The sequence below is a fragment of the Hibiscus syriacus genome, unplaced genomic scaffold (assembly GCF_006381635.1).
Source record: "Hibiscus syriacus cultivar Baekdansim isolate YM2019G1 unplaced genomic scaffold, ASM638163v2 tig00112044_pilon, whole genome shotgun sequence".
NCBI classification, from domain to species: domain Eukaryota; kingdom Viridiplantae; phylum Streptophyta; class Magnoliopsida; order Malvales; family Malvaceae; genus Hibiscus; species Hibiscus syriacus.
The window spans coordinates 1-12,378 of NW_024063242.1; positions in this window are offsets into that span (position 1 = coordinate 1).

Here is a 12,378-nt window from a genome sequence, read left to right on the forward strand (position 1 = left end):
TTCGATGCTTTTGGTGTGATTGCTCCAATGACATCTATTCCCCACATAGAAAATGGCCAGGGTGCTGTATTACATGTAAGGAGATGGGGGTACATGATTGTCTGCATATCTGGCATTTATGACATTTCCTAGCATAATCAATGCAATCTGTACATGATAGCCCAATAGTATCCTATCTCATTATTTTTCTGGCCATGGAAAGACCATTTGCATGTGTTCCACATATTCCACTGTGTACTTCTCATGACGTTTCGAGCTTCGCTGGTATTTAAACATCTCAATAGCATTTGATCATGCTTCTTCTATACATAATCTCTCCATCAAGAAAATATCCAGCAGCCATTCTTCTCAAGGTTTTTATCAATTTCGATGCATTTGGTGGATAACTTTGATTTTTGATATTGTAGGATATCATGATACCATGGTTTACCATCTACCTCTTCTTCCACACTATAACAATGTTCAGGAATTTCATACACTTGCATTTTGATTGGCATCATATCAACTTTCTTAGTTGCCTGAACATAGCAGCTAATGTAGCCAAGCATCTGCCATTTGATTTCTTTCGAGGGAGATAATTGAAGGTAACTTTCTCAAATTCTTTCACTAATTCGAGTGTAAAATTTCGGTATTCCAACAATTTGGGATCTTTTGTTTCCCATTCTCCTCGCAATTGATACACCACTAACGATGAATCTCCATATATCTTGAGAAATTTGATTTTTCTTTATAGCTGCTTTCAACCCCATGATACAAGCTTCATATTCCGCCATGTTATTGGTGCAAAAGAACTCCAGTCTACTTGTAAAGGGATAATAAACTTTTCTGGAGAAATTACACCCCAATTCCTCGTCCCAAAGCATTAGATGCTCCGTCAAATAAAGCTTCCAAGTTGCAAATTCATCATTTGTTCTGACTTCTTCATTCATGGATATGCACAACAGATCTTCATCGGGAAAATTAAAGTTCAAAGGCTGATAATCATTTGATACACGACTGGCCAGAAAATCAGCTATACACTTCCTTTTATCGCTTTTTGGTTGACATATACAATATCAAACTCAGATAATAACATCTGCCATCTAGCCACTCTGCCTGTCAAAGCTGGTGATTCCATTAAGAACTTTAAAGGATCAAGTTTGGATGTCAACCAAGTAGTATGGTATAACATATATTGTCTGAGTCTTCGAGTAGCCCACACCAGGGCACAACATAATTTTTGTATTGGTGGATATCGAACTTCACAATCAGTAAATTTCTTGCTCAGATAATAAATAGCTTTTCTTTTCCTTCCTGATTCATCATGCTGTCCTAGTACACATCCCATCGAATTTTCGAAGACCGTAAGTAGAGAATTAATGGTCTATCAGGCATTGGTGATACTAAAATTGGGGCATTGGATAAATATTTCTTAATAATATCCAAAGTTTCTTCATTCCAGACTCAGGATTGTTCTTTCGAAGTAATTTGAACACTGGATCACATTTTCAGTTAATTGAGAAATGAACCGAGATATATAATTTAATCTTCCAAAAAGCCTCGAACTTCTTTTTTGTATTGGGTGGTGGAAGATCTTGAATTGCTTTGACTTTATCTGGATCAATCTCGATTCCTTTTTGCTGACCACAAATCCCAAAAGTTTCCCAGAAGTTACCCAAAAGTGCATTTTGCGGGGTTGAGCTTTAATTGATATCTCCTCAATCTCTGGAAAAGCTTTCTCAGATTTTGAATATGTTCTTCTTCAGTTCGGATTTGGCAATCATGTCATCTACATATACTTCAATCTTTGTGCATCATGTCATGAAACAAAGTTACCATGGCTCTTTGATACGTTGCCCCTGCATTTTTCAATCCAAATGGCATCACTTTATAACAGAATGTGCCCCACATGGTTATAAATGTTTGTTTTTTCCATGTCTTCAGGATTCATTTTTATCTGATTATATCCTGAAAATCCATCATAATGAAACCATGCATGCCCTGCAGTATTGTCCACCAATGTGTCTATGTGGGGTAAGGGAAAGCTATCTTTCGGACTAGCTTTGTTGAGATCTCTGTAATCCACACACATTCGAACTTTCCTCATTTCTTCTTTGGTACGGGAACAATGTTGGCTACCCATTCTGGGTATTTAGATGTCTGTAGAAACATGTATTGATTTGTTTCATCACTTCTTCTTTGATTTGCAACAACATTTCTGGCCTCATTCGTCTGAGCTTTTGTTGGATTGGTTTATATTCTGGATTTATTGGAAGCTTGTGTATACTATATCTGTGCTTAAACCGGCATATCTTGATAAGACCATGCAAAGATATCTTTGAACTTGAAGGAGATTTATCAATTCTTGTTTATCTGACTGTCAGAGTGGTACCAATTTTCACCTCTTTTATTTCTTCATCTGTTCCCAAATTCACAGTCTCAACCTCTTCTTTGTGGGTAGAATTTGTTTGTCTTCTTTCTACAATCTTAATAGTTCAGTAGGAATATCACATTCCAGTTCATCCTCACAACCATTGATTTCTTCCAGACATATAGGATGCTCTAAATTATCACTGGATTAAATTAGGAATACGCATGATATTAACACGGTGACACCTGCAAATTTAAGTCGGACATATTTCCGAAAGAATATAGTAAATTTATGAAATGTAAAATGTATAAAATGTAAAAAATGATTGCCATCTGAAAATTTTAAAGAAAATTTCTTATATTTAACATAATTTCTTTTACAAGATAACAAAAAGTTTTCATATTTTGAGCTAAACATAAAGATTAGTTCTGAATATTACTGTATTAATATTAAAAACTATAGGAAGATCTTCAGCGGTCCAATTGGTGAGTGTTTCTCCAGGAAAACATGGGCGAATCCTATCCAAGTACTTGCCAGTCTTGTTGTCATTCATGATCATGTTAAATAATCCATTCATAGCTTTTTCAACTATGTCTGATCTTTCGTCAACTTTTCTTCTTTAAAGGCTTCAACAAGCTGCTGCTACATTAATTGTTCCCCCTGATCTGAATATGGTCTTCAACTGTGGGAATGACATGTGTTCCCAAAGGATTTCTCCCCTTTCAATTTTGCCTTTCTCTTCACATCTTCTTTTCATCTCTTTGTTTTTTTGCTGAAGATTGGGCTTAAACCCTAGCCCAAAACGGTCTTTTTCATCTTTATACTGATAGGAACTGAAATCCCTTGAAGATTCTTTCCTAGACCTCTCCCAGCTTTAGCTCCGATGCCTAAAGTTGTTGTACCGTCATCTTGGTGCAATCAGACAATCTGGGATATGTAATTTTGCTTCCTTCTGCAATAAAGGTTGCATTTAAATTCAAGAGCTCGAAAAGAGCATTCAAGAGCCTCATCATTGGTGTCGATATATGGAACATCGCTTGTTACAGACGCAATGATTTTCTTCAGCACTAAGCATATTAGTTGTCCATCAACAACAAATTTCAATTTCTAATGTAATGAAGAAGGAACGGCTCCTGCTGAATGAATCCATGGCCTCCCTAATAGACAATTATATGTGGGGTGGATGTCCATCACCACAAAGTCAATATTGTACACGACTGGGCCGATTAACAACGGTATTTCCATTTTCCCAAGCACTTCTTTTTGAGTACCATCAAATGCTCGTACTACATTCTGATAACTCTTCATGTGTGATTGATCCAGAGGCATTCTTTGAAGTGTAACTAGAGGCATCAAGTTGAGAGCGGATCCATTGTCAATCAATACTCCTGGCAACACATGACCATGACAATGTGTCGTGATGTTCAAAGCTTTTACTGACCCCATTCCGCCTTCCGGTTTCATCATCCGTGAACGTTATGTAATTGTCAGCGCTATATGTCCCACAATTCTATCAAGTTTATTGAGGGATATATCTTCGGGGATAAATGTTTGATTGGATTTTCATTAAAGCATTCTATGTGCTTCTGAATTCATCAATAAATCAAGAATAGAAATTCTCGCTTGTTGTTTGTGTAGTTGTTCAACCACACTATACTCACTATTTCAGGAATTTCAAAAATTCTTGAGCTTGTTTTTCTGTCACAGGCTCATTGAATGCTGGAAGGGATCATCCTCAAATACCTTCTGAGGTATTGCCATGGCTTTTCCTTTTGCTTTCACTTGTTCTGGATCATTGGATGTTTCGGGAGAGTAACATCCCACTTGTAAAGAAACCGACCTCGCTTACTGCTTCAGACGTCGATGTTGTACTCAGCTTTGTATTTTCTCTTCTGTTTTTCTAAAGAAACAGATCCTCCTACCATTGAAACATTGGTAGTAATTCCAAGGTACCCTGCGGGTATCTTTGTATGGAAATGGTAGAGGAGTGGTAATAACTACTTTCGGCTTTATTGGTGCAGGAATCCAGTAGATGATTTCACATTAATGATCACAGGATCATTTATTCTTTGACTTGGTTAGAATCCTCTGATGAGCAAACATCATCTTCTTTTTTCCTTGGTTCTTCTTCAAAGAATTCTATTTCTCTGTTGTCATCAATTTTTGCACCAAATCCCTAAACTCAGGACATAGTTGAATTTTATGCCCTTTCCTGATGATATTCACAATAATTATTGCCTTCATTCTGCTTTGGCTTGAATTGTTGTGGAATTATACCGGCTAAAGAGAGTTGTTGGAATACCCAAACAAACGGAGATTTAATTTCAGAAATGTCAGTCTTTGCTTTCTTTCTGTTCTCTTCCTGAATTGCATTTACATTTTTATCTCCATGATTTGGCAATGGATGATTTGATGCAGATGGTGTATTGAATTCCAACTTCCCAGTTGATCAAATTTTGAACCACCCTTTTGAATGCTAAACAGTTTTCAATGGAATGACCGTAATTCCTTCATGGTAAACACAGTGTGCCTTTGTATCATACCAAGGAGGGAATGGTGGTTACATGGGAACCAAGGGATAAGGCCGTATAACATCTGCTTTTAACAGCGAATCATAGATCTCTGCATAGGGTACTGGTAAAGGTGTAAAAGACAACCTTTCATTTTCCTTTCGAGATCCTCTGGACTCTGCTCGATTAGTGTTTGTTTCCTCTTTCTTAACCCTTGGCTGGGTTATTGTAACACTTTTCGATGAATCTTTGCTGTAAGAATTTGCATTGTTGACTTTATTCTCCTTTTTCCGGTATGTAGGTCTTTTGGAACTAGACCCATCATTCGATTCAATCTTGCCGCTTTTCAAGACATTTTCAATTAGTTCTCCAGAAATGACTAAATCTGCAAAATTTCTGGTTGCATTTCCCATTAGATGATTTAAATAAGGAGCCTTCAATGTATGAACAAATATTACTGTGGCCTCTTTTTCTGACAAAGGTGGTTGAACTTGAGCCGCAGTGTCACGCCATCTCTGGGCATACTGTCTGAATGTTTCATTATTCTTTTTCTCCAAGTTTTGGAGAGTCCATCTATCAGGGACCATGTCTGTCACATGGCGGTACTGCTCTAAAAATGCTTTAGCCAAATCTTTCCAAGATCTAATGTTGGCTTTGGTCATTGAGTATACCATTTTAAAGCCGGTCCTGTCAAACTATCCTGAAAGCAGTGAATTAACAATTTCTCGTCCTTCACATATCCTGCCATTCTGCGACAAAACATAGTAATGTGGGATGAAGGGCATGTAGTACCGTCATATTTATCAAATTCGGGAGCTTTGAACTTGATGGGGAGGATTAGGTCTGGAACCAAACTCAACTCACTAGCATCAAACCCATAGAATGATTCAGTTATTTCCACGGATTTCATTCGTTCTTCTAAGTTCTTGATCTGTCTGGTCAGTTCTTCATTTACTTTTTGTTTCTCATTCAGCTCATTCAAATCCGGGATCAAATGATCAGTATTAAGATCCCCTATTTTCACATCTGATATAAGCAGATTTTTGCTTGAAGATGCAGGATCCACTTGTTGATCTTCATGTGGCTTGACTTCTTGTAATGCAGATGTACGAGCATTGATTTGTATAGGTGTAGTACCAGAATGATAAATTGGTTCTGGTGGAAAACCTAGAGGATACATAGATTCTTGATCGAAAGATACAGGATTTTCATGCATTTTTCCACTGATAGCCTGCCTTTTAAACAAGTCCTCTATTTTCTTCATCATACTGTCTTGTGAATTTGCAATACTGGCTTCAATTTTTTCCAACTTCATTCTCATTTCTTCTTGTTCTTTATGATGCTGTTCCTCAATACGCTGTATTTTATCCTCCATAATTCTCTTAGTAGCTTGTCTAGTACCGTAGTGATGTAGTATTTCTCTTTTGGCCAGAGTAACTGCGATTGAAAAATCTTTTAATATTTTTTCAAATTTTAATTAATGAATTTTAACTTAATAAATAAATAATTCATAGTGAAAATTATGAAATGAATGATGAATGTATGCAAAATGCATGTATGTAAAAAACATTGATCCCAAAAGTTAATGTCATAGAACAACTTTCATCGGCATACAAAAGTTTCTTTATAATAGTTCATAACTACAGATAAGGCGTAGCTTTCCTATTAAGCTCTATAATTTCTTTCATTAACCATGACACCTTCTTTCCGCACTTAGAAACTGGATCAACATGATGCTCAATTATTTTGGCTTCAACAGCTAGTTCCCCAACATATCTAGCAACTTCGCTCATTTGAACCATGGCCTCAAATACCATATTACTTCTTTCTTCACTTCTTTCAACATAGAACTCAGTTGACTTTGCAGTTCATTCATTCTTCAAGAGTTGCTCTAATTCAGTGATTCTAACTTGACAATTGTGCAGAATTTTTTCAAGATCTCTAATGCGTCTTCGCAGTGAAGCATCTTCCTCATTACTCTCTTTGAGATCATTAGGTCCTAGACGAACCTTTTCTTGAAACAATGATTCTTCAAGTTGCAAAATGTAAGCATTAAACTCTGAATTTTTGTTTCTAGACTGATCCAGATCTTCTTCAAGTTTTGTTCGTGCTTCTTGCGTTTTTTGATTAAGCTTCTGGATTTGAACATCTTTGTGTCTGCATCTTTGCATCCAATTGCTAGCCACCTCCTGCTCTACCTCAAGTCTGGTGTTGAAATTTTTTCTTTCTAGCTCCCATTTTTCTTTTTCAATATTGGATTCTTCCATCTTTTGACCTCTGACTTCAAGTTCAGCAATCAACTGGTTCATTTCAGATTCAAATCCCTTGAACATGATATTTTTCTCACCTTCAAATTTATTAAAGATGTCATTCTTCATCTCTTCTAAATCTTTGGCTCGATCCCTTTCTCTTTGCATTTCATTCATGATCTCGCGGTGTTCAGCCTTGTGTTTTATAATTCGCTCTCTTCTGTCGACCTCAAAATCTTCCATTTTTTGCTTTCCTTTCTCAAGGCCTTTGAGTAGACGGCTATTCTTTCCTTTCAGATCTTCAACTCGTCTTTTCTCGTATCAATTCTCTGGTCATCTGTACCGTCGATTGGCTGGGTCTTGATGCTTTTCGGGATTTATATAACTCCTGGTAATTTTTCTGTAAGGCTCTGTACTCATCCTCACCTTTTTCTTTATCTTTTCTCAACATTGCACATTGTGATGAATGAAAGTCAATGTCAACCCCCAACATAGCTTTATCTTGTCTCATTTGCTCTAACTCTTTCGACCAGCCTTCTCTTTCTGCTTCAAACTCAGCTCTCAAGATTTCAATCTCTGATGAAACCACCTTAATGCGATCTTCCATAGAAATATCCTCATTTTGATCTGGTATAGGAATATTTTCGTTTTTTCTGACAGATCTCCAATCTTCATAATCAGGAGTTAACATTTCTTTTGCTGCTTTAGCTCGGATACAAAAAGTTGTTTTCCAAGCTGTAACGGCTTCCATGATACTTCTTTTATAATTTTTGCTGTGGAATGCGAACTCAGATGACTGTAATCCAGCCGTGACAGGTACAAATTGACGACCTTCATACTGTCTTATGACCAGAAGTGGTGCATATCCAATTCCTCCCCATAATCCAAGTAGCATTATCCAGTTGTAATCTCCACATTTGTAAATGAATTCCCTTTGTATTTGCCACGGGGCTTGCCAAACAATGTCATTGCTTTGCAGATTTCGAAAGGCATTAATCCACATATCTTTCGTAATTTCTTTCGGCCATTCCTGCTCCAGAAATTCTTTTAATGGTGAGTAATCCGTATTAAAGCGTCGGTATGAAACTTTTTCTGTCCTCCAGAAATGACTACGGATCCAAACATATAACAACTGGGTACACCCTGAGAATCGTCCACGTCCTACCTTTCTACAAGCATTTAACGATCTGAAGGTTTCTGCTAGAATTGCAGAAGCAGGATTAATCTTTTTCGGTAGCTGTTCAAACAAATCTACCACTGCAGCTTCAACATATCCTAATACTTTTGGGAAGATGACCATACCATATATACCCAGAGCAAATAAATCGAATCGTACTTTATAATCTGGATGGCTCTGAATAATTTCTCTAATGTTGGTCCAAGCAATGCCTTCGCTTTCGCCTTTTTGTTTTGTACGGGATGCCACCCATTCTTCTCGTACCCCAACAATCTTTGCTAATTTAACTCGAAAGGGTTGAGTTTTAATTGACTTTGAATAGATTCGATTCTCCAACACCCCATCTATATGTAGCAAAGTTGTGTATTCTTCAATAGTAGGGACCAAATCCTCTTTATTGAGAGTGAAGCAATTGTACCCTGGATTCCAGAATTGAATTAGGGCTCGGAGTAATTCATCATCAACTTCTACATAGAGCAAATATGGGATGTCTCCGTAGTCTGATAAAACTGCAATGTTTGTTTGAATCCCAACTTTCCCAAATGCTTCGCAAATCTTGCATATCATTTCTTTTTAGTGAAACTGGAGCATAACTGGCCAAGTCAGATACATAATCATCCTGCAGACTATCTCCTTCTTGCCTTTGTAATTCTTCAGCCTATTGTCTTACTTCTGAGTTTAGAATTACTTGATTTGAACCCTTTTTATCCATGGATGAAGGCTTTCCAATGAGACAATTAACACAAGGATCAATGTCTTTTATCCTGTATGATGCTATGCAAACAGAAAAATAAAGAACACACAAAAAGAAAATAAATTAGTTTACATAATAAAAAATTCAATAATAACATTTACATAAATATTCTTTATTTAAACATGCTTTTCTGAATTTAAATAATTTAAATAAACATGTAATTTAAACAATAAATAAATTAACAGGAAAATCAGAATTCATTTCTCCTGTGTGTACACCTATTTTGGACAAAATTTCGGCATGACTTCTGATCGGAAGAGTTTCTAAGGTTTTTTATATGCAAGGTTTCAGATCTAAGAATAAAGGTACCCGAATTGTCCTTGTTAGTGCCCCTTGGGTTGCTAACCCTCAATCCTAGTCCATCACAGACTAAAATGGATCGAGTTCAATTCGAGGGGATACATTTCTCTATGCTGACACGGAGAATAAATTCTCACGAAGACATAGAGCATATGAACCCCGAAAGTTACTTGCTAGGTCTGACACGGAGAATAAATTCTCACGAAGACGTCGCTTTCACTCCCACTTAAAAGGGACAACTCAATTATAGAGCTTTATGTTTATGCAATGCAAATGTGGTGTGTGAGGAGAAATGTTCAAACCTTAGACAGAAAAATAAATAATAAAATACTTGCAAATAAAATAAAACATATAATTATTATAAAATAATAAATAAAAAAAATTTTGAAAAGAAAGAATTAAAAATTAAATATATGAATTTTTAATTTTTAATTAATAGAGACAATTTATAATCGATTTTTAAAAGTTTGACCGGTCCCCAGCAGAGTCGCCAAGCTGTCGTAACCGGTTTTCGTCCGGGCACGAACTATTATACTTGGCAGGGAAATTTGATGTGAATAAATAATTTTGTAAATAATTTGTGAGTCGCCATCGGCCTTTTGGGTCGGGTAGGTCGAATACCTAAAAATTATTTTTTAAAAGAGTTTTAAGAAAACACTAATAAAAAATGAACTGATCTGCGTTTGTAACCAAAAATTCGTTCTTTTTAATAATAAAAGGATTCGTGGTCGATTACGTTTAGGGAATGATTAGCACCCCTACAACGCCCAAAATTGGTACTTTTTAATTATAAATTGTCTCTATTATTAAAATTTAAAAATTCAAAAATATATTTAATTTATAATCTTATTATTTCAAAATTATATAAAAAATATTTATTTAAAAATATCAGAAAAGAACTTCTAGGTGCCTTAAGACAGCTCTTTTCTTTGATATTGATAAATATTAATTTAAATAATATTGTTTAATTTTTAATTTTAAAATATCAGAATAGGACATCCAGTTGTATTAAGACTATCCTTTTCTTCGATATTAAAAATAAATATTAAAATAATTTATTTAAAATAAATATTTATTTATTATATAACAACATTTAAATATATAAACAAGTAAAAATACAATTCTAACTATATATTTAAAAGCAAATAAAAAAAATACTTAAAATAAATGACTAAAATAAAATTATCTAAAATTCGGATATTATAATAAAATAAATTAAAATATAAACTAAGGATTAAATATTATTTATTAAAATTAAGGATTAAATCTGTAATTTATCCTAAATATATTATTTTAATATAAAGGACTAAAATGAATAAAATTGAAATTCGAAGACTGAATTAAAATTATTATAAATTCGATTTAGTGACTAAAATGTAAAGTTTACAAGTTCGGAGGACTGCGGACGGGGTTTAACTATTTTATAATTACGCGCATAGTCCTTCCCGAAACGACGTCGTTCGGGAAGGACTATAAAAGTCCAAAAATCGGCTGGCCCGAAGGGCCAGCTTCATTTCATCATTTTCCTTCTCTCTTCTCTGAGAGAGAGAAATTTTCTCTCGTTTCTCTCTAAAACGAGAGAAGCCAGCCGGCAGCCGTTAGCCGGCGTTCGTCCGCCGTCAACCACCGCCGGTGGCCGGAAATTTTTTTTTACATCTAAATGTAGATCGGACCGTCCTAATGACGGTTCCGATGTTTTTTTCGTTAAACGGCTCCCAATCGGAGCAAATCTAAAAGAATACCTTCGGCTTTTCGAAGGTTTTGGTGAGATCTGACGTTTGGCCTCCTCGGTAAGTCTTTCTCCTCCTTTTTCTTCTGTTTTTGGTTGCTGGATGTTGACTGAGATCGTTGGTTTAGTAGTTTTTTTTTTCTTTCTCTTTTTTTTCTTTCTCCGGTTCTGTCTCTCTTTTTTTTCTGTCTCCGTTTTTTTTTCAGGTTGGGGTGGTGGCTTTTATAGCCACCACCGGTGTGGCCGTCGGACCGGTCCGACGAGGGGGTCTCGGTGAGTCACCGGACTACCAGTGGTGACTCACCCCGTAGCCATGGCGTGGACGGCTGGTGTTCTAGCTTCTGGAGTCTTCGGTTGGGACGTGGCAGCGGCGGAGGCGGCGAGATAGCAGCGGCGGCCGCGTGTCCCTAGGGTATCAGACCCTAGGGTTTCCATCTGGGGCAATCTGGACCGTTGGATCTCTCAGATCCAACGGCTGTGATGAGGCGGCCGGCTAGATTAGGGTTAGGAAACCCTAACTGGAATCCCAAATGTTTAGGGTTTCTGGTTTGATTTGGATCGGTTCTGGTTTGTTTGTAACTGGGCCGGTCCAGTTGTAATTGGTCTGTAATTATTTATTTATATATATTTATTTAATATATATTTATTATTAATAATAATAATGATAATAATAATAATAATAATAATAATAATAATAATAAAAAATATGGATAAAAAATTAGTATCTTCACATAGATCAATCACGACTAAGAACTTCCTAATAGCGGTTCGAAACTACTTGGAGAAACACAAGAAGAGATCGCCGACGCTGAGTGGCATGATAACTTGCAAGAGAGATGAAACAGTAAGAGAGTTGATCCAGACATTCGACTCGGAGAAGATCCAGAGGGTGTACGTCGTGGACGAGGACGGGAACTAGGAAGGAGTGATCACACTTAGAGACATCATCTCAAAGTTGGTACACGAACCACGCGGCTACTTTCGTGATTTGGCGTGTTGCCTTTACCTGAAAACAGCAGGGTGTGAAAGAGTGACAATCAAAACAAGTTGTAGGCTCCCCATGAATGATGCAACTCACTCCTTCATGATTTTCTGGATATGCAGATTGTAACATAGGCGAGCCGCTTCTACTTGACAGGTTCTGAGTTCTGTCAATTTATGCTGCTTTCAATAAATGGATTTGGATGTTCCGTGTTGCAACTTGCAATCTAAAAACAAGACCCCTCTTCTTGGAATGAATATACATTCTATCTATATATATAATCATTTCTCTTATATTACTCAACTAATCCAAAACTATATATATATA